This window comes from Heterodontus francisci, unplaced genomic scaffold, assembly GCF_036365525.1.
Source record: "Heterodontus francisci isolate sHetFra1 unplaced genomic scaffold, sHetFra1.hap1 HAP1_SCAFFOLD_737, whole genome shotgun sequence".
Lineage (NCBI taxonomy): Eukaryota > Metazoa > Chordata > Chondrichthyes > Heterodontiformes > Heterodontidae > Heterodontus > Heterodontus francisci.
Genome location: NW_027140112.1, coordinates 6,844 through 30,840, shown reverse-complemented (window position 1 = coordinate 30,840; position 23,997 = coordinate 6,844). Strand labels below are relative to the sequence as shown.

The 23,997-nt window shown below is 46.7% G+C and overlaps 1 long non-coding RNA gene across 1 annotated transcript; it reads left to right on the top strand.

Moving 5' to 3' along the window:
* The first annotated feature begins 4,636 nt into the window (after nucleotides 1-4,636).
* Nucleotides 4,637-20,263, top strand: LOC137358807 (uncharacterized). The gene is made up of 3 exons (XR_010971319.1): nucleotides 4,637-4,852; nucleotides 14,957-15,080; nucleotides 19,016-20,263. It is a non-coding gene; the product is annotated as an uncharacterized lncRNA (long non-coding RNA).
* The last annotated feature ends 3,734 nt before the right edge of the window (nucleotides 20,264-23,997 follow it).

The window sequence follows — 23,997 nt, the reverse complement described above, 5'->3', positions numbered from 1 at the left end:
CTACTATCCTTGATTGGCCCTGTTCTAACTCTTATCATTCGTTTATTCCTGATATACCTATAGAAAGCCTTAGGGTTTTCCCTGATCCTATCCGCCAATGACTTCTCGTGTCCTCTCCTTGCTCTTCTTAGCCCTCCCTTTAGATCCTTCCTGGCTAGCTTGTAACTCTCAAGCGCCCTAACTGAGCCTTCACGTCTCATCCTAACATAAGCCGCCCTCTTCCTCTTGACAAGCGCTTCAACTTCTTGAGTAAACCACGGCTCCCTCGCTCGACAACTTCCGCCCTGCCTGACAGGTACATACTTATCAAGGACACGCATTAGCTGCTCCTTGAATAAGCTCCACATTTCGTTTGTGCCCATCCCCTGCAGTTTCCTTCCCCATCCTACACATCCTAAATCTTGCCTAATGGAACTTGGAACTATATCGCCATTCCTTCACTGTCGCTGGGTCAAAATCCTGGAACTTCCTTCCTAACAGCACTGTGGGTGTAACCTACCTCACATGGACTGCAGTGGTTCAAGAAGGCAGCTAACCACCACCTTCTTAAGGGCAATTAGGTATGGGCAATAAATGCTGGCCTAGCCAGCGACGCCCAAACTCCAAAAATTAATTTAAAAAACACTTATAAATGCAATCAGATTTATCCAGCAGTTGAGCAACAATAGGGAGAGTATTTCACAAAAACAAGTAACAAATGCAAGGGTGAGTGGCCAAAGATCAAAAGGTCTGAAAATTAGTGGCTGAAGACAAAAAGTCAGAATTTTTTTCTGACAAGGAATCATGTAATTATAGCACTTTTAATGAAGCAAACTAGTTGTGTCATGGTAATTTTGTACAATTTTGCATATGTAATGAATAAAATTGTACTGTACTCAGAATACGATTTCATGAGACTTACCTGACAGCTGATAATTGGTTTTACAGAGCTTCATGTTCTCAATGTCCTGCTTCTGCCTAGTTATAGATTTTTCATGTAAAAGGTGTTCTGTGAAGATGTGTCAACTTCACTGGAAAGCAACATTTAGAAGCATACTAGATTGCACATTCTGGCACCTTGGTAAGTGATGTGCAAAAATGAGTAGGTATATAAATTAATAAAAACCAAACATTTAACAGACGTTGACAATCCAGAAACTTGACGATAAGTGGGGTCATTTTTCTTACTTTGTGCTGCGTTGATCACCTGAATGAAGCAGATAGCAAAACCAGGTGCACGACAGCTTTTCCAGATAATCTTAAACAATGTCAAACCACACATTGAAAAAAGATGGCCAGAGTTATACTCCTTGCTTTGCATCACTAAGGTGCAAAAACAGGCTTCACAGTGACTCAAGGTTTCCAGTGTGACTGGGGCAGTAGACAGTGAAAGTGGAGATGAACAATGAATGGAATTCAGCCATACACCTGAGCAAACCGATAAGTGGAAATTCCAGATCACTTCAGTTGCTGCAATGCACTGGACATATGAAGTTGATACAACTCATGCTCACTGCAGGATATTCACATTCAGTAACCAGTTTGTGCAGGGTTTTCAGAAATTACTTTGTATGTGCACGAGTTGCCAGGTACTGATCCTGCACCATTAATTTTAAGCCATGTCAAATGAGCTGTGTCAGTTCTCCGGTGGTCTCTGCTAAGATATCCCATGAAGGCAAAAACAAACATTGGGAATTGGTCTGTGTATAAACACACCTCCTTTTTGGAAATTTACAGAACACTAACACACAGAAGTTGTGGAGGAGTGTGCAGATCCACCCACTTACTATCCTGCTTCAAGTTCCTTTCCACCGACGATAAACAATAAACACAACTTAAAAACAGGTAAAAAGACCACCGAGCAGTTTTGTATTTGGTCAACTTTAAAAAAAGAACATCAGAACTGATTGCTTTAATTTTTGTCAAAGCCGGTCACGGCCGGAAAGGGAGAACCTATTGGTGGATTTCCAAAATCCCAATGTTGGAAATCTGCTGTTTCATGGACATTTCTCAGGCCTGAGTTACTTGTGAACTCGCTGGTGTGTCAGCAGGTTGGATGAAGTAGTGAATCTCTTCCACTCTGAGCAGGTGAACGGCCTCTCCCCAGTGTGAACTCGCTGGTGTGTCAGCTGGTTGGATGACTGAGTGAATCCCTTCCTACGCTCAGAGCAGGAGAATGCCCTCTCTCGAGTGAGAGCTCGTTGGTGTGTCAGAAGATGGAATGAAGTAGTGAATCCCCTACTGTGTTCTGAACAGGTGAATGGCCTCTCCCCATTGTGAACTCGCTGGTGTCTGAGCAGGTGGGATGAAGTAATGAATCCTTTCCCACACACAGAGCAGATGAACGGTCTCTCTGCAGTGTGACTGCGCTGGTGGACAGTGAGTTCAGATGATTGCTTGAACCCAGCCCTGCAATAAGAACACCTGAACGGTCTCTCCTCAGTGTGAACACGTTGATGGGACATCAGATTTGCAGAACATTTATAGCAATTCCCACAATCTGGACATTTAAATGGTCGCTCCCCAGTATGAACTCACTGGGGTTTCAGCAGGTTGGATGACTGAGTGAATCCCTTCCCACACTCAGAGCAGGTGAACAGCCTCTCCAGAGTGTGACTGCATGGATGGGTTTCCAGCTCAAATGGATAATTCAATCCTTTCCACAGTTCCCATATTTACATGGTTTCTTCCCAGTGTGACTGCACTTGTGTTTCGACCGGCCCGATGATCGGCTGAAACCTCTTCCACACACACAACACGTGTACAGTTTCTCCCCACTGTGATCAGTGCTTTTTCCTTCTATGTTCAAAATGCAGTGATATTTGGGTTACGATAAATTGGGCAACTCCTACAGAACCCGATAAAATGTTTGCTTTGCATTTCACAACTGCAAATCCTCCTCTTCTAAAACCCTGTGAAATTGCTTGAAAATGGAAAAAATGTCTGTGAGAGAAGCCACAAAGACAGGTTGTGAAATGGAGCTGAATGAATCTGGCAATTCATGGGACTGGCAATAGGAAAAAGTGACCATGAAAGTTGCTGGATTGATGTACAACCCCAACTGATTCACTAATGTCCTTCAGGGAAGGGAACCTGCCAACTAGTCTGGACCTACACAAGACTCTGCCCTCTATAGGAGGAAGGAGGGAGAGGAAAAAAAGAGAGGGAGGGACGAGAGGAGGGTGATTTTATGTCTGGACAATTGGACCAGAACTTTGAACAGAACCTGCCAAACCCTCAACTACCATCATCTCGAAGGACCAGGGTAGCAGGTGTATGTGAACACCATCACCTCAAAGTTCCCCTCCAAGTCACACACCATCCTGACTGTCTGACATCCAGTATTGGACGAACAGAAATTTCCTCCAATTACAGATTGGGAAGTCTTCACTTCCTGCCACGAACTTCACTCCCTGGGCACCAACTTTATCCTTCTCCCTGGCAACTGTCTCAGGCTAAACCAGACCATTCATAACCTTAGTATCATATCTGATCCCAAGATGAGCTTCCAACTGCATATCAGCACCATCACTCAGACTGCCTATTTCCACCTCAGTAACATCGCCAGACTTCACCACTGTCTCAGCTCATCTGCCTCTGAAACTTACATCCATGCATTTGTTACCTCTCAAATTGACTATTCTAACACATTCCTGGCCAGCATCACACATTCTACCCTCCATAAACTTTAGATCATCCAAAACTCTGCTGCCTGTGTCCTCACTCGAACGAAGTCCTGTTCACCCATCACAACTGTGCTCACTGGCCTACACAGGCTCCCAGTTAAATAGCACCTCAATTTTAAAATCCTCATCCTTGCTTTCAAATCTCTCCATACCCTCACGCCTCACTATCTCTATAATGTCCTCCAGCTCGAGCAGACAGAGTTTCGAAACACGATGTCACACAACTCCAGTGAAACATCCTCGGAGGAAAAGGGGGTGTCGTGTGTGAGACAACTCACAAGGACCTTGTCCGCCGCCATCACTCACACTGCTTGGCATTGCGCTTCCGCGAAAAGCAGTTCGGCACTGCGCATGCCTGGATTCCAATGCCGTGAACCGTGAACATTTTTTGTTAACGCCGATAATGTTGGGTTGAAGCCCCGCCATTGAACTTCCCAATGTAAGCGCTGGAAGGGAGTGGGAAAGCGGAGAGTCATTGAAAATGACGAGTCAAAGGGCATCGGAGGGAGCGGGGAAGATAAGCTGTAATTGAGCATGAAACTGAATGCGGTGATCTCGGGAGGGAGCAGGGACCTGAATGCGACCATTGAGGCGGTTTGGATTTAATTCGTGTTTTGTGTCAAATTCAGCAGCGCCATCTTTTCTCCTGGCAGCTGCCTGAGGCACAGTCACGTTTCAGTCGATGAGGCTGCATTTGCGCATGTACCAGTGATGCAGCCCCTATTTGGTTACGTTGCCAGCAAACGCGTCGTTAATATATGTTCGCTGTTTTATACCATTTTATTTTTCTGCGTATGAAACATGAACGACCCGTCCATTCTCCGACTGGGAAATGGCAGCCGATACTGCCCAGAATGCCCCGCGAGCAGAAATACGGCCCATCTCCTCCCCAAGAACCGCAACACGCACGCGTCAGAAGGCTCCGCCCCACGGAGTCCGCTTGTCTGAGCCGAGCATGCGCAGTCCGGCTTCCGGAAGTTGAGCGCAGCCTCGGGAACACCGATTTTCAGCGGCTCTCAGGCCCCGAATCACAGTCGCCGGGTTCGGCGAACGTGCGGCGAGAGCCCCGGGGAGGTCAGAGGGGCCGCATTAAAGTGATGGTGCAGCGACTTCTCTATCCGAGCTGCCACTTCCCAGTTTCTTCTCCCGTTTCCACCGAGTCAGGAAGTCTGTGAGTTGATTGGCTGGTAAGTTTTGTAACTTTGTTTCCCTTTCTCCAAAGTTCGGAAGTTTGTCCAAGGAGCTGGAAATTAAACATTCCAGTTTTCATCAGAATAAGGGGCAGCTTCCTGAGATTTAACTGACACCAATAGAAGGGAAGTGAGTAGCCGGTGAGTCGTCTTTTATTTTTAAGTATTGAGGTTTATTATTTATTTATTTAGAGATATAGCACTGAAACAGGCCCTTCGGCCCACCGAGTCTGTGCTGACCATCAACCAGCCATTTATATTAATCCTGCATTAATGCCATATTCCTACCACATCCCCTCAATTCCCCTACTATCTACCTACACTGGGGGCAATTTACAATGGCCAATTTACCTATCAACCTGCAAATCTTTGGCTGTGGGAGGAAACCGGAGCACCCAGCAGAAACCCACGCGGTCACAGGGAGAACTTGCAAACTCCGCACAGGCAGTACCCAGAATCGCTGGAGCTGTGAGGCTGTGGTGCGAACCACTGCGCCGCAAGTAGTAGCAAGTTTATTACCTAATAGCCAGAGCAATTGCAGGGCTGCTCCAACCTCTGCAGTGCACATCCTGTGCAATAGAAAATAGAAAACATAAAACATGGCAGGCTATAAATAAAGAGCGGGGCTCGAGGCCCTTACTTACCTGGGAGCAGAGCGGTGACTAGCGGACCTGTGAGGAAGCTGATCCAGAGCGGCGACAGGCTCCCTGTGTCTCTTGGCGTGCGCTGAGACTCGAAAGAGGGAAAAAAAGGACTTAGAGTGATATCACGGGAAATTTTCAAGGTGACGGAAAGCGTCATGGAGGGGAGTTTTAGAGAAGTGGTTACACCCAAAGTGCAGGCAGATGGATGGGTGACCGCTAGAAGGGGCAGGCAGTCAGTGCAGGAATCCCCTGTGGCTATCCCCCTCTCTAACAAGTATACCGTTTTGGATTCTGTTGGGGGGGTGGCCTATCAGGAGAAAACAGCAGCAGCCAGAGCAGTGGCACCACTGTTGGCACTGTTCAGCAAGGAGGGACAAAGCGCAGAAGAGCAATAGTTATCGGGGACTCTTTAGTCAGGGGCACAGATAGGCGCTTCTGTGGACATGAAAGAGACTCCAGGAAGGTATGTTGCCTCCCTGGTGCCAGGGTCAAGGATGTCTCTGAATGGACAGTGGGCATTCTGAAGGGGGAGGGTGAACAGCTAGAGGTTGTGGGACACATCGGTACCAATGACATTGGCAGGAAGAGTGATGAGGTCCTACATGGGGAGTTTAGGGAGTTAGGGAGTAAGTTTTAAAAAAACAGGACCTCTAGGGTTGTAATCTCTGGATTACTCCCTGTGCCACGTGCCAGTGAGGCTAGAAATAGGAAGATAGTGCAGCTAAACACATGGCTGAGCAGCTGGTGTAGAAGGGAGGGTTTCAGATATCTGGACCATTGGGCTCTCTTCAGGGACAGATGGGACCTGTACAAGAAGGACGGGTTGCATCTAAACTGGAAGGGCACTAATATCCTGGCTGCAAGGTTTGCTAGTGTCATTCGCGAGGGTTTAAACTAGTGTGGCAGGGGGGTGGGAACCAGAGCAGTAGGACAGCTAGTGAAGTAAATGAGGAGGACACAGTAAATAAGGCCAGTAGGACAAAGCGGAAGAGCAGGCAGGGAGATGTTGCTGAGCACAGCGGGACTGGTGGTCTGAAGTGCATTTGTTTCAATGCGAGAAGTATAACAGGTAAGGCAGATGAACTTAGAGCTTGGATTAGTACTTGGAAATATGATGTTGCTATTACAGAGACTTGGTTGAAGGAAGGGCAGGATTGGCAGCTAAATGTTCCAGGCTTTAGAAGCTTCAGGTGGGATAGAGGGGGATGTAAAAGGGGTGGGGGAGTTGCATTACTGGTTAAGGAGAATATCACAGCTGTACTGCAGGAGGACACCTCAGAGAGGTCATGCAGCGAGGCAATATGGGTGGAGCTTAGGAATAGGAAGGGTGCAGTCATGATGTTGGGGGTTTACTACAGGCCTCCCAACAGCCAGCGGGAGGTAGAGGAGCAGATATGTAGACAGATTTTGGAAAGATCTAAAGGTAACAGGGTTGTCGTGGTGGGTGATTTTAACTTCTCCAATATTGACTGGGACTCACTGAGTGCTCGGGGCTTGGATGGGGCAGAATTTGTGAGGAGCATCCAGGAGGGCTTCTTGAAACAGTATGTAGATAGTCCAACTAGGGATGGGGCCATTCTGGACCTGGCATTGGGGAATGAGTCGAGCCAGGTGGTCGAAGTTTCAGTGGGGGAGCATTTCGGGAGCAGTGACCAGAATTCCATAAGTTTTAAGGTACTTATGGATAAGGATAAGAGTAGTCCTCGGGTAAAGGTGCTAAATTGGGGGAAGGCTAATTATAACAATGTTAGGCAGGAACTGATGAATTTAGTTTGGGGGCGGCTGTTTGAGGGTAAATCAACATCTGACATGTGGGAGTCTTTCAAACGTCAGCTGATTAGAATCCAGGACCAGCATGTTCTTGTGAGGAAGAAAGACAAGTTTGGCAAGTTCCGGGAAGCTTGGATAACATGGGATATTGTGAGCCCAGTCAAAAAGAAAAAGGAAGCATTTGTAAGGGCTGGAAGGCTAGGAACAGATGAAGCACTTGAGGAATATAAAGACAGTAGAAAGGAACTTAAGCAAGGAGTTAGGAGGGCTAAAAGGGGTCATGAAAAGTCATTGGCAAACAGGATTAAGGAAAATCCCAAGGCTTTTTATACATATTTAAAGAGCAAGAGGGTAACCAGGGAAAGGGTTGGCCCACTCAAGGACAGAGATGGGAATCTATGCGTGGAGCCAGAGGAAATGGGCGAGGTGCTAAATGAGTACTTTGCATCAGTATTCACCAAGGAGAAGGACTTGGTGGATGATGAGCATAGGGAAGGGAGTGCAGATAGTCTCAGTCAACTCATTATCAAAAAGGAGGAGGTGTCTTGCAAAGCATTAAGGTAGATAAGTCCCCAGGGCCTGATGGGATCTACCCTAGAATACTTAGGGAGGCAAGGGAAGAAAATGCCGGGGCCTTGACAGAAATCTCTGCATCCTCATTGGCTACAGGTGAGGTCCCAGAGGACTGGAGAATAGCCAATATTGTTCCTTTGTTTAAGAAGGGTGGCAAGGATAATCCAGGAAATTTTAGGCCGGTGAGCCTTACGTAAGTGGAAGAGAAGCTATTAGAGAGGATTCTTCGGGACAGGATTTACTCCCATTTGGAGACAAATGAGCTTATTAGCGAGAGACAGCATGGTTTTGTGAAGGGGAGGTCGTGTCTTACTAATGTGATTGAGTTTTTTGAGGAAGTGATGAAGATGATTGATGAGGGAAGGGCGGTGGATGTTGTCTATATGGACTTTAGTAAAGCCTTTGACAAGGTCCCGCATGGCAGACTGGTGCAAAAGATGAAGTCACACGGGATCAGGGGTGAGCTGGCAAGATGGATAAAGAACTGGCTCGGTCACAGAAGAAAGAGGGTAACAGTGGATGGGTGTTTTTCTGAATGGAGGGATGTGACTAGTGGTGTTCCGCAGGGATCAGTGCTGGGATCTTTGCTGTTTGCAGGATATATAAATGATTTGGAGGAAAATGTAGCTGGTCTGATTAGTAAGTTTGCGGACGACACAAAGGTTGGTGGAGTTGCGGATAATGATGAGGATTATCAGAGGATACAGCAGGATATAGATCGGTTGGAGACTTGGACGGAGAAATTGCAGATGGTGTTTAATCCGGACAAATGTGAGGTAATGCATTTTGGAAGGTCTAATGCAGGTGGGAGGTATACAGTAAATGGCAGAACCCTGAGGAGTATTGACAGGCAGAGAGATCTGGGCGTACAGGTCCACAGGTCACTGAAAGTGGCAACGCAGGTGGATAAGGCAGTCAAGAAGGCTTTCGGCATGCATGTCTTCATCGGTCGGGGCACAGAGTATAAAAATTGGCAAGTCATGCTGCAGCTGTACAGAACCTTAGTTTGGCCACACTTAGAATATTGCGTGCAATTCTGGTCGCCACACTACCTGAAGGACGTGGAGGCTTTGGAGAGGGTACAGAGGAGGTTTACCAGGATGTTGCCTGGTCTGGAGGGCATTAGCTATGAGGAGAGGTTGGAAAAACTGGAATTGTTTTCACTGGAATGACGGAGGTGGAGGTGCGACATGATGGAGGTTGACAACGTTATGAACGGCATGGACAGAGTGGATAGTCAGAAGCTTTTTCTCAGGGTGGAAGAGTCAGTTACGAGGGAACATAGGTTTAAGGTGCAAGGGGCAAAGTTTAGAGGGGATGTGCGAGGCAAGTTTTTTACACAGAGGGTGGTGAGTGCCTGGAACTTGCTGCCAGGGGAGGTGGTGGAAGCAGATATGATAGCAACGTTTAAGAGACATCTTGACAAAGACATGAATAGGAAGGAAATAGAGGGATATGGGCCCCGGAAGTGCAGAAGTTGTTAGTTTCGACAGGCATCAAAATCGGCGCAGGCTTGGAGGGCCGAATGGCCTGTTCCTGTGCTGAACCGTTCTTTGTTCTCTTTGTGCTTTGTTCCAAACACGTGACCTGTTCCTCTTCGAAGGACAAAGACAACAGACACATTGGGACATCACCACCTGCAAGTTCCCCTCCAAGTCACTCACGATCCTGACTTGGAACTATATCACAATTCTTTGTTTGTGATTGGTTGGGTAAGTAACAACTGTTAGTCAATTTAATTAGCTTTAAAAAATAAGGGGAGAGTTGTTTTTTGTTTGAAAAAAGACCTCGAGTGATAAAGTGAGTACTAAGAGTGTGTTTTTTTTCAATTCGAGTAATTTAGATTGTCGTGGGTAGTGTTTGGAGTAGAACAAGCCTCTCGTGTAATTAATATCTTTTAAAGGGAGTAACTAATTAATCTAAAGGTAAGTCATGGCAGGAGAGCTCAGCCCCGTGAAATGCTCCTCCTGCGCTACGTGGGAAATCAGAGATGCTTCCAGTGTCCCTGACGACCATGTGTGCAGGAAGTGGATCCAGCTGCAGCTACTGACTACCCGCATTATGGAGCTGGAGCTGCAGGTGGATTCACTGTGGAGCATCCGCGATGCTGAGGACGTTGTGGATAGCACGTTTAGAGAGGTGGTCACACTGCAGGTAATGGCTGCACAGGCAGAAATGAGATGGGTGACCACCAGATGGAGTATTAGGCGCAGGCATGTAGTGCAGGAGTCCCCTGTGGCCATCCCCCTCTCAAACAGATAGACCACTTTGGATACTGTTGGGGGGAGTGACCTCCCAGGGGAAAGCAGCAACAGCCAAGTTAGTGTTACCACGCATGGCTCTGCTGCACAGCAGGGGAGGAAAAGGACTGGAAGAACTATAATGATAATGGATTCTATCGTAAGGGAAACAGATAGTCATTTCTGTTGCCACAAACATGACTTCAGGATGGTATGTTGCCTCCCTGGTGCGAGGGTCAAGTTAGTCACGGAGTGGCTGCAGGACATTCTGAAGGGGGGCGAATAGTCAGAGGTTGTGGAACACATTGGTACCAAAAACGGAGGTAAAAAGAGGATGAAGACCTGAAACAAGAATTTAGGGAGCTAGGTAGCAGATTAAAAAGCAGGACCTCAAAGGTTGTAATCTCTGGATTACTCCAGTGCCACATGCTAGTGAGTATAGGAATAGGAGGATAGAGCAGATGAATGCGTGGCTGAAGAGATGGTGCAGGAGGGAGGGCTTTAGCTTCCTGGATCACTGGGTCTGTTTCTGGCAAAGGTGGGACCCGTATAAGTTGGACGAACATCCTTGCTGGGAGGTTTACGAGTGCTGTTGGGGGCAGTTTACACACATTTGGCAGAGGAATGGGATACAGAGTGGAGGTATAGGAGTGGGTGATGCTCAGTCAAATATAGAAGAGAAACTGAGTCAGTCTGTTAGGCAGAGCAAATATAGACCTGTGAAGGCACAAGTGACAAATGCAAGGCTGGATTGCATTTATTTTAATGCAAGACAGATGAATTGAGGGCTTTGATTAGCACGTGGGATTATGATATTGTTGCTATCACAGAGACATGGTTGAGGGAAGGGCAGGACTGGCAGCTCAATATTGCAGGCTATAGAATCTTCAGGTGTGACAAGAGAAAGGATAAAAGAGGAGGTCGCATTGCACTGTTGATTAAGGAGTCAATTACTGCTGTAAGGAGGGATGATATCTGAGAAGGTTCTTCACATGAGGCCAGATGAGTCAAACTTAAAAACAAAAAGGGGGCAATCACTTGGCTGGGTGTGTACTGCAGGCCTCCAAACAGTCAGGGAGAGATAGAGGAGCAGATATGTAGGCAAATCTCAGAGAGGTGTAAAAATAATGGAGTAATAATAGTAGAGGATTTCAACTTACCTGATATCAACTGGGATGGTCTGAGTGCAAAAGACTTAAAGGGGCGGAATTCTTAAAATATATACAGGAGACTTTTTTGAGCCAGTACCTAGAAAGTCCAACAAGAAAAGGCGCAGTACTGGACCTAATCCTTGGGAATGATGCTGGACAAGTGGTAGAAGTGTCAGTGGGGGAGCATTTCGGGGATGGTGATCATAAGAAAAAGACAAAGGCGGGCTGGGAATAAAAGTACTGAATTGGGGGAAGGCCGATTTCAATATGATAAAACAGGATCTGGCCAAAATGGACTGGGAGCAGCTACTTGCAGGAAAGTCTACATCAGACCAGTGCGAGTCTTTCAAAGAGGAAATAGTGAGGGTTCAGAGGCAACATGTACCCGTAAAGGTGAAGGGTAGGACCAACAAGTCCAGGGAACCCTGGATGTCAAGGGCTATGGAGGATTTGATCAGAAAAAAAAAACCGAGCCTTCTGGCAGATTCAACGTGCTGAAAACAGCAGAGGTACTGGAGGAGTATAAAAAGTGTAGCGGGGGTACAAAAAACAGTAATTAGGAGAGCAAAGAGTAGGCATGAAAAAACACTGGCGGGCAAGATCAAGGAAAACGCTAAGGCATTTTCGAAGTATATTAAGGGCAAGAGGATGTCCAGTGAAAGAGTGGAGCCCATTAGGGACCAAAGTGCCAATCTGTGTGTGGAGCCGGAGGACAGAGGTGAGGTTTTAAATGATTACTTTGCATCTGTGTTCACTGTGGAGAAGGATGATGTAGGTGTAGAGATCAGGGAGGGGGATTGTGACACACTTGAACATGTTAGCATTGAAAGTGAGGAAATATTAGCTGTTGTAGCGGGCTTAAAAGTGGATAAATCCCCAGTCCCAGATGAGATGTATCCCAGGCTGTTATGTGAGGCAAGGGAGGAGATAGCAAGGGCTCTGACATAAATTTTCAGATCCTCTCTGGTCACAGGAGAGGTACCAGAGGACTGGAGGACTACGAATGTGGTGCCATTATCAAGAAGGGTAGCAGGGATAAACCAGGTACTTACAGGCCAGTGAGTCTAACATCAGTGGTTGGGAAAATATTGGAAAACGTACTGAGGGACAGGATTAATCTCCACTTGGAGAGGCAGGGATTAATCAGGGATAGTCAACATGGCTTTGTCAGGGGGAGATCGTGTCGAACTAACTTGATTGAATTTTTCAAGGCAGTGACCAGGTGTGTAGATGAGGGTAAAGCAGTTGATGTAGTCTACGTGGACTTCAGTAAGGCTTTTGATAAGGTCCCACATGGGAGAGTGGTTAAGAAGGTCAGAGCCCATAGGACCCAGGGCAATTCGGCAAATTGGATCCAAAATTGGCTTAGTGGCAGGAGGCAGAGGGTGATGGTCGAGGGTTGTTTTTGCGAGTGGAAACCTGAGACCAGTGGTGTACCGCAGGGATCGGTACTGGGACCCTTGCTGTTTGTAGTGTACATTAATGATTTAGATGTGAATATAGGAGGCATGATAAGTAAATTCGCAGATGACACGAAAATTGGTGGTGTCGTAAATAGTGAGGAGGAAAGCCTTAGATTGCAGGACGATATAGATGGGCTGGTAAGATGGGCAGAGCAGTGGCAAATGGAACTTAATCCTGAGAAATGTGAGGTGATGCATTTTGGGAGGACTAACAAGGCAAGGGAACATGCAATGGATGGTAGGACCCCAGGAAGTACAAAGGGTCAGAGGGGCCTTGGTGTACTTGTCCATAGATCACTGAAGGCAGCAGCACAGGTAGATCAGGTGTTTAGGAAGGCATATGGGACACTTGCCTTTATCAGCTGAGGCATGGAATATAAGAGCAGGGAGGTTATGGTGGAGCTGTATAAAACGCTAGTTAGGCCACAGCTGGAGTACTGTGTACAGTTCTAGGCACCACACTGTAGGAAGGATGTGATTGCACTGGAGGGGGTGCAGTGGAGATTCACCAGGATGTTGCCTGGTTTGGAGCATTTCAGGTATGAAGAGAGACTGAAAAGGCTGGGGTTGTTTTCATTAGAGCAGAGAAGGCTGAAGGGGGACATGATTGAGGTATTCAAATTTATGAGGGGCATTGATAGGTTAGATAGGAAGAAACTTTTTCCCTTCTTGGAGGTGTCAATAACCAGGAGACATTGATTTTAAGGTAAGGGGCAGGAGGTTTAGAGGGGATTTGTGGAAAGAAGAATTTCACCCAGAGGGTGGTTGGAATCTGAAAAGCACTGCCTGAAGAGGTGGTAGAGGCAGGAACCCTCACAACATTTAACAAGTATTTAGATGAGCACTTGAAACACCATAGCAGACAAGACTATGGGCCAAGTGCTGGAAAATGGGATTAGAATAGTTAGGTGCTTGATGACCGGCACGGACACGATGGGCCGAAGGGCCTGTTTCTGTGCTGGATAACTCTCTGACTCTATTTACAGCACAGGAGGAGGCCATTCCGCCCATTGTATCTGTTCATCCCACTTTCCAGTTGTTCCGACCTCACAGATTGTCAATATGAAAAATATGAGATATGAATCCCCAGACCACACTAATAAATTACACAAGATTTCACATTTTCAGTCTTTTGTTCTAATAACTAAACTAAAAGAAATCCACAATTAACTAAACAGCACTTTGATTGTAAATTGTGGTGTCAGCTATTTACAAAGATATTTTCTTTACTTATTCAACACTTGAATATCTCACACCACACTGATACATTACACAGTCCTTTTTGATGACAAAAGCCTTTGCAGTTACAAGTCCCAAATTCCTGCCAATGGTGGGGCTGCTCCGACCTCTGGACTGCACATCCTGTGTAATGTGTCAACTCCAGATAACCATTTGTGTAGGAAGTATCATTGGGGGAGGTGGTGACATCGGGGTAATGTCACTGGAACATGGGTTCGAATCCCACCACGGCAGATGGTGACATTTAAATTCAATTAATAAATCTGCAATTAAAAAGCCATCTGGTTCATGAGATGGGAAATCTGCTGTCCTTACCTGGTCTGGCCTACATGTGACTCCAGATCCACAGCAATGTGGCTGACTCTTAAATGCCCTCTGAAATGGCCGAGCGAGCCTCTCAGTTGTCAAGGGCAGTTTGGGATGGACAATCAATACTGGCCGAGCCAGCAACACTCACATCACATGGATGAAGATAAAACAAGTTGCAGCAGCTCGAGCTCCGGTTTTCGGAGCATGAACTGCAGCTGGTGTCACTGCGGTGCATCCATGAGGTGAGAGATTTGTGGACAGCACGTTTATAGATATGGTCACCCTGCAGCTGAAGAGTATGCAGGGAGAGAGGCAATGGGTGGCCAACTGACAATCAAGAAGAAACAGGCAGGGAATGCAGGAGAACCCTGAGTGCATCTCACTCTCCAACCAGTATTCAGTTCTGAATACTGATGAAAGTGATGGTTCATCTCAGGAGTGCAGCCAGAGTCAAGGCCATGGCAGCACAGTTGGATCAGCTTCACAGAGGGTCACGAAGCTGACTGAGCAATAGTGATAGGAGATTTGATAGGGGAGTACACAGGTGTTTCTGCAGCCGCAGACGTGAATCCAGGCTGGTGTGTGGCCTCCCTCAGGACAATGTACAGCAGGGTGCATGTGCAGTCATCCTGGGCCAGGAAGCAGGAGGAGAGAATGTTGTGAATTTCTATCCTGGACTGACAGTGATGGTTTTTGTAAACTCCTTTTACAGGGGCTTAGAAGCAGGGGATATGCAGATGGGGAATCTCGAGCCAAACATCACATCAAGATCTGACAGAGTCACTCGATACATCAGGACCTGAATATCATCGGCCTTTGAATGTGGAAGGAGAAAGGTTTGTCTGTTCTGTCTGTGGGAAAAGATTTCAGCTATCAGTGAGAGTGGAAAAGCACTGAGATACACAAAGCCCTGGTTAGACCACACCTGGAGTATTGTGTTCAGTTCTGGGCACCACACCTTCGGAAGGATATAATGGCCTTGGAGGGAGTGCAGTGTAGATTTACCTGAATGATACCTGGACTCCAAGGGTTAAATTACGAGGAGAGATTACACAAATGAATCATAGAGTCATTACAGCACAGAAGGAGGACATTGATCTTTTTGATTCCATTCCACTCTCTGTCGAACAATCCAGTCAGTCCCATTCCCCCACTCTATCCCCGTAGTCCTGCAGGTTTATTTGCCTCAAGTGCCCATCTAATTTCCTTTTGTAATCATTGATCGTCTCCACTTCCACCACCCTCGTAGGCAGTGAGTTCCAGGTCATTATCATTCACTGTGTAAAAAAACTGCTTCCTCACATCCCTCCTGAATCTCAGAACCAGAATCTGTGTCCACTAATCCTTGTATCATCAGCTAATGGGAACAGCTTTTCTTGGTCTGCCTTATCTAAACCTGTCATCATTTTCAACACCTCTATCAGATCTTCCTTCAATCTCCTTTGCTCCAAGGAGAACAACACCAGCTCCTCTAACCTAACCTTGTAGTTAAATTCTCTCATCTCAGAAACCATTCTGATAAATCTCTGCACCCTCTCAAGGACCTTCACATCCTTCCTAAAGTGTGGTGACCAGAACTGGATACAATACTCTGGTTGTGGCCTAACCAGAGCTTTTTAAATGTTCAGCAAAACTTCCTTCCTTTTGTGTTCAATACCTCTATTTATGAGGCCCAAGATCCCATTTGCTTTGCCAGCTGTTCCCTCAATACATCCTTCCACTTTCAGTGATCTCTGCACATGAACCCTCAGGTCCCTCTATCCCTGCAAACTCTTTAGAACTGTACCATTAAGTGTATGTTGCCTCTCCCTATTCCTTCTGCCAGAATGAATCACCTCACTGTGAGGGTTGTAGTCCCTGGAATTCAGAAGATTAAGGGGTGATTTGATCAAAGTTTTCAAGATATTAATTGAAACTGATAGGGTAGATAGAGAGAAACTCTTCTCCATCACCTGCAGTACTCGGCAGCATCGTCTAAAACATAGAGCCAGAACTTTCATTAATCCACCCCTGGGCCCAGTGAACCTGAGCATTAATCCACCCAGGCTGAATGTACACAGAATTACAGCCCAGAAACAGGCCGTTCAGCCCCACTAGTCTGTGCTGCTGTTTATAATCCACATGAGCCTCCTCCCAATCTAATTACATCATCCCACCCTGCCCTCATATCCCTCTATTCCCTTCTCCCTCATAAATGTATTGAGCCTCCCCTTAAACACATCATTGTTATCACCTTCAACCACTCCACATGGCAGTGAGTTCCACATTCTCACCACTCTCTGAGTAGAGAAATTCCTCCTAAGTTCTCTATTTGACCTGTTAATGTCTGTATTATATTGCTGCCCCCTTGTTCTGACTGATGTCAGAATGTATTCTCGTTGCCCCGGGATCCAGCCACTCAGAGACTGAAGATCGAGAGATGCATTGTTTCCAATTGACATTTGAAACTAGTTGAAAAAGTAGCATTTGAGACAGACACAGATTATCATCCAGCATATACTGAAGGAAAAGAGAGCTCTCTCTTGGTTTATTTAAACCCTATTTATTATTCTCTCAGAATTCTGATGTCAAGCCAGGTTAATTTCTAAAAAAAAAATATCAAATTCCTGTAACTACTGAACTGTAATTGTTGAAATTTATCGCTGGAGAAGAGCAGCATCAATTCAACTGCTGAACTAGACTGTGGACTGTTCTACTGTTGAAGAACCTTTTATTTTCTCCCCCCATCACACGGCTGTGAGGACTTCAAGCAACATTGGACTATTCCATATCGGAAGATTTCACTTCGGCAGGAGCATAAATATGCAAAGTCACTATTTTTTCTGTTTTAACTATTTATTTGTTAGTAGTGTTTAAGAATTTAGTTTTTCTAATTAAACAGTTAATTTGTTGATCTAAAGACACCTGGTTTGGTTAGCCTTATTCGGGGGTTAATAGATGGTACAATTTGGCTGGATCTTTCTTTAATTTGGAATGTTTAAAATGTCAGGCGATCTGTGAGGGACGGGACTGAATCAACAGTGCGTTTCTCCCACCACTATCAAAATTGTATATTTTGACTGGGGGGCTTTGACTTGAGCGGTCGGTCGTAATAATACTCTTGTAGTTTAGGGCACTTCACGTGCATATCCAAGTACTTTTTAATTGTTGTGAGGGTTTCTGCCTCTACCACCCTCCCAGGCATTGAGTTGCAGATCCGCACCACCCTCTGTCTGAAAACATTTCCCCTCAAATCCCTTTTAAATTTCCTACCTCTTTCTCTGAATCTATGCCCCTGGTTATGGACCCCTCAGCCAAGGGGAATAGGTCCTTCCTATCCACTCGATTTAGACCCATCATCATTTTCTACACTTCAATTCGGTCTCCCCTCAGCCTCCTCTGTTCCAAAGAAAACAACCCTCACCTATCCAATATTTACTCAGAACGAAAATTCTCCAATCCAGCCAACATCCTTGTAAATCTCCTCTGTATTTTCTCTAATATAGCCACATCTTTCCGACAGTGCGGTGACCAGAACTGTACACAGTCCTCCAGCTGTGTCCAAACCAGTGTTTTATACATTTCCAACATAACCTCCATGCTCATATATTCTCTGCCTTGGTTAATAAAGGCAAGTATCTCTTACGCCTTATCTACCTGCCCAGCCATGTTCAGGGATCTATGAACATGCACTCCAAGGCCCCTCTGTTCCTTTATACTTCTCAATATCCTACCATTTATTGTGTATTCCCTTGCCTTGCCAGCTGTCTCCAAATGCATTACCTCACACTTCTCCGGATTGAATTCCATTTGTCACTATTCTGCCCACCGAACCAGTCCATTGATATCTTCCTGCAGTTTACAGCTTTCTTCATTATCAACCACATGGTCAATTTTTGTTTCATCTGCAAACTTTTTAATCAAATCCCCTACATTCAAGTCCAAACCATTGATCTAAAGAACAAAAAGCCAGTACTGATCCCTGCAGAACCTCACTGAAAACAGCCTTCCAGTCTCACAAACACTCATCAACCATTACTCTTTGCTTCCTGCCTCTGAGTCAATTTTGGCTCTAACTTGCTGTTTTGTGTTGGATCCCATGGGCTTGTCATTCATGACCAGTCTGCCTTGTGGGACCTTATCAATGGCCTTGGTTACAGTTTAACCCCATTCTCCTAATCTCTGGCCACTCGGTGTGGAGGTGGGGTGGGAAGGTTGGAGGATCTTTTCCTGGACCTGCTCTTGGGCCTGGCTAAAACACCACCCACACCCACAGCCCTTTCGATGACCTGCCCTTCCAAAACCCCCCAGTCCCCCCAATGCCCTCCTCACCCTCACCTCATCCACCCCAAACCCACCCAGGTTTGTATCTGTCTTGTATATTTAAACATTCAGTTCTCACTTTCTCCATCTCTCTCTCTCCCTCTCGCTCAGGCTGAGAAGCAATGTGTAGGTCCAGGATGTACAGGGACCATGTTGGGAGTGGGGGTGTCACACTGCCTGCTGCCCTGTCTTCCCTGGTCTTGTCCGTGCCGGGGTGGCCTTCTGCAACCGGTGGACACCTCAGGATACAGAGTGTCTCGTGGACACTGGGAGCAATGTTCTGGTTCAGTTGGGAAGGTTCCCTTTGCTTCTGTTACAATTTGTTGCTTATTTTGGCTTCTTTTAGTTTGAATGGATCACATGTTTGGGGAAACAAGCGAGGAAAGAATGTTCCATAGAAACTAGAACTGTCTGTTCTGAATTTCTATCCTGGACTGACAGTGCTGACTTTTGTAAACTCCTTTTACAGGGTATTAGAAGGGGAGGATTTACTGACGGGAAATTCAAACCAAACATCACATCAAGATCTGACAGAGTCACTCGATACATCAGGACCTGAATATCATCGGCCTTTGAATGTGGAAGGAGAAATGTTTGTCTGTTCTGTCTGTGGGAAAAGATTTCAAACATCAGTGTGACTGGAAAAGCACCGAGACGCGCACACACCCCCGAGTGAGAGTGTTCCAGTGACTGACTGTGGAAAGAGCTTTAACCAGTTACACAGCCTGAGAAAACATCACACCATTCACAACGGGGAGAATCCGTACACGTGTTCTGTGTGTGGATGAGGCTTCAACTGATCATCCAACCTGGAGAGACACAAGGACACCCTCGCCATGGAGAAACCATGGAAATGTGGGGACTGTGGGAAGGGATTCGGTTCTCCATCAAAGCTGGATATTCATTAACTCAGTCACACTGGGGAGAGGCCGTTCACCGGCTCCGTGCGTGGGAAGGGATTCACTCAGTTATCCCACCTGCTGACACACCAGCAAGTTCACACTGGGGAGGGGCCGTTCACCTGCTGTGTGTGTGGGAAGGGATTCACTCAGTTATCCCACCTGCTGACACAGCAGAGAGTTCACAAGGGTAGGTTGGAGAAGTTGGGGTTATTCCCTTGGAGCAAAGGAGATTGAGGGAAAATTTCATAGAAATGCACAAGATTCTGAGAGACTTTGATAAATTAGACAAAGAAAAACTGTTCCCATGAACTAATGGTACAAGAACTAGGGAACACAGATTGAAGGTTTTGAGGAAGAGTTGCAGCAGGAATGTGAGGAAGAACTTCTTCTGCAGCAAGTGGTTCTGACCTGGAACTCGCTGCCAATGTGTGTGGTGGAAGTGGAAATAATCAATGACTTTCAAAGGAAACTGGATGGTCACTTGAAGGAAATAAACTTGCGGGGCTATGGGCTGATGTGGGGCAGTGGGACTGAGTGGATTGCTCCCTGGAGAGCTGACATGGAATTGATGGGCCAAATGACCTTGTTCTGTGCTGTAAATGATGCTGTGTCTCTGTGACTGTGTTTTGAGACAGGATATCCCAGCTCTCCACCCTGGGATTCTCAGTATGAACAGGATTCGGAGTGGGGAGGACCCACTATCCATGGTTTACTGTAAATGTTAAAGGTCATATCAAAATTAAAGTAAAAGCATATAATTGCACAAAGGTGGGTGGCAGAACAGAATGTTGGACAGAATGTAGAAAAACAGTAAAGAATGACTAAAAGATTGATAAGGAGTGCAGATTGTAAACAGAGTCTGGAGGTATGTGTTTGCTGAGTGGTGAGTTCAGTGAAGGGGAGAGGAGGTGCTCCTTTTTCTACTTTTTTGTCTTCCAGTATTTGGGTCTTGTTTCTGTGCAGTGAATGGTGCTGGTTGGTTGAGTAACTGGTCACATATTCTACTTCTAAGGAGTCTGGTAAGTTAAGGTACGGCAGTGCAGCTTGGCCGAGTGCAATGCACAGCTTGTGACATGTGGGATGTCATGGACGCACCATGTGTCCCAGACAAACATATCTACAGGAAGTGTCACCGGCTGCACAAGCTTGAGCTCTCGGGTTTGGAGCTCTAGCAGTGGCTGGAGTCACTGTGGTGCATCCACAATGCAGAGAACTACATGGATAGCAGGTTTAGGGAGGTGATCACACCACAGGTTAGAAGCATGCAGGAGGATAAGAATGGGTAACCGACAGACAGTCTAAGAGAACCAGGCAGGTAGTGCAGGAGTCCCCTGATATGATCTCACTTGCTAATCGGTTTTCCATTTTGGATACTGGTGAGGGTGCTGGTTCCTCAGAGGAGTGCAGACAGAACCAAGTTTGTGGCACCACAGGTGGCTCAGCTGCACAGGAGGGGAGGAGGAAGAGTGGAAGAACAGTAGTGATGGGGCTTTCATTAGTCCGGGGAACACAGAAGCCTTTCTGCAGCCATAGATCGGACTCCAGGATGGTGTGTTACCTCCCTGGTGCCAGGATCAAGGATGTCACGGTACGGCTACAGGACATTGATCTGGGGGAAGGTGAACAGCCAGAGGTCGTGGTCCACGTTGGCACCATTAACATAGATGGAAAGGGTAAATGAGGTCCTGACAACAAATTTCAGGGAACTCTGATGGAGATTAAAAAAGCAGGACCCCAAAAGCAGTTATCTGAGGATTACTCCCACTCCCATGTGCAAGGTAACAGGAGAATTGACTGATTGAACAGGTGATTGGAGAACTGGTGTGGGAGGGAGGGCATCAGATTTCTGAGGCACTGGGACAGGTGGGACCCATACAAGATGGACGGGTTGCATCGAAGCAGGATTGGGACTAATATCCTCACAGGGAGATTACTAGTGTTGTTGGGGAGGGTTTAAACTAGATTGGTAAGGGGATGGAAACCTGAGAGGGAGCTCAGATTGGAGGGAAGCAAAACTGGTAACTTGTCAGGGGTATGGGAACCAGGGGAAAATATCAGACCGGAACACCAAGGTGCACAGAATACTGGGAGAGATCGATGGCACTCGAGTAGGGAATAGCAAGTTACAAGGTGGGGTCAGAGTCAGGGAGAAAGTAATAAAGTGTAAATCAGGGTTAATGTGCATGTATGTGAATGCACAGAGTGTGGTTAATAAGATTGGTGAGGTACACGTGCAGATTGCCATGTGGAAATATGATCTTGTGGCGAGAACAGAGACCTGGCTCAAAGAAGGGCAGGACTGGGTGTTAAATATTCCTGGATACAAGGTCTTCAGCAAAGAAAGGAAAGGGAAAGGGGCGGTGGAGTATTGATAAATGAGAACATTGCAGTGTTGGAGAAAAAGGATGTCCCATCGGGGTCAAGAACAGAATCAATTTGGCTCGAACGAAGGAACAAAAAAGGTGCATTTACATTGCTCAGTGTTGTCAAGAGGCCACCAGCTAGTGGGAAGAACGTGGAGGAGAAAAAATGCAAGGACATTACAGAGAGGTGCAAAAAATATAGGGTAGTTCTAATGGGCGACTTGATTCAAACATATCGTGGGATAGTAGTAGTGTAAAGGGCAGTGAGGGGCAAGTGTTCTTAGAGTTGTTCAGGAAAGTTTTCCACAACAGTATGTTGCTAGTCCAATGAGAAAGGAGGCATTCCTGGACCTGGTTCTTGAGAATGAGGTGGGCCAAGTGGATCAAGTATCAGTTGGGGAGCATGTAGGGGAGATTGATCATTGTATCATAAGATTTAGGCTGACCATAGAAAAGGACCAAGAACAATCCAGAGTCAGAGTAATTAACTGGGGAAAGACGACTTCAATGGGGTAAGAATGGAGCTGGCTGAATAAATGAGCTTCAAAAGTTGCCAGGAAACCTGATAGCTGAACAATGGGTAACCTTCAAAAAAGAGAGAGTTCAGGCACAGTCAACAAATGTTCCCTCGAAGTGGAAAGGTTGGGCAAATAAATCCAGAGCTCCCTGGATTATAAAAGAGGTAGAGATTACGATGAAGAAGAAAAAGTGTGCTGTTTTCCTTGGAGAGAAGGCTGAGAGGTGATTTGGTCGAGGTATTCAAAATCATGAGGGGTCTGGACAGAGAATCATACCTTACAGACAATGTCCCAGACACTGCCATCACCATCCCCAGGTGTCCAACCAGCAGGACAGACCCAGCAGAGGTGACGGCACAGTGTTATACAGTCAGGAGGGAGTTGCCCGAGACGTCCTGAGCATGGGCTCCAGACCCCATGATGTCTCATGGCATCAGGTCAAACAGAGCAGATGGAGAGAAACTGTTCCCACTGGTGAAAGGATGGAGGACGAGAGGGAACAGATTGAAAGTAATTGGGAAGAGAAACAAAAATAACATGAGGAAAAACTTTTCCACCCAGCGAGTGGTTAATGTGTGGAATGCACTGTCTGAGAGTGTGGTGGAGGCAGGTTTAATTGAAACATTTCAAAGGGAATGAGACAGTTTTATGAAAAGGAACTAATGGAGCTGCGGGCTGACAGGTCCCGGATGCTGATGGATTCATCCTCGGGCTTTCAAAGAGAAGCAAATGAGGGAGGAACTGCGCAGAATCTGTCCTCCTGTCCCGCCCCCTCTTCCTATTGGTCGGGAGCTGTTGTTAATCACCCAGACATTGTGAGGTCAGAAGTTAAGTCCCGGATGCGCAGGCGCATTGCGGACCAGTGTTTCAAGCCAGAGGGTGAAGGCGGCGGAGAGACGCTTGTGAGTCGCTTCTGCAGCCGGTAAGTGGCGGCTGTTGGGCGGGGAGGCTTCAGAAATACCCGGTGTAGGCCTCAACACCCCCAATAACAAACTCCCGGTCCTGTGTTTGCACCGAGGGGGCGGCAGCTGCGGGAAACTGAGCTCAGTTATAAAGGGGCCTGAGGGAGGGAGGAACCATTTGGGACACAGCACAGGGCAGGAGGTCCCCCCTCCCCCACTCCCTGGTTCCACAAAGACTCCCCTTGGACTGGGCCACACCTGGGCAGGGCTGGCTCAAGGTGCAGGAAGCTGATAGGCTGAGCTGTGGACTGGGAGGAGTGGGGGGTTTGACTGACAGGCCTGGGGAGGGGGATATCAGGGCAGGTACACACACTGCTCCCCCTTTTCCTCCTGGGATCTTTTACTGGAGTCGTGGTGCTGAGTGTTTCTAAACTCTGTCTCCCTATCCCGGTAATGTCGGTGTGGGCCTCAACACCCCCAATAAGAAGCTCCCAGTCCCGCGTTCCAAGGAGAACAATCCCAGCTTCTCCAACCTAACCTTGTAGCTAAATTCCCTCATCCCTGGAACCATTCTGGTAAATCTCCTCGACACCCTCTCAAGGACCTTCCCATCCTTCCCAAAGTGTGGTGATCAGAACTGGATGTAATACTCTAGTTGTGGCTGAAGCAGAGTTTTATAAAAGTTCCCCTTAACTTCCCTGCTTTTGCACTCAATACCTCTATTTATCAAACTCAAGATCCCGTATTCTTCCGAAGAAGGGTCACT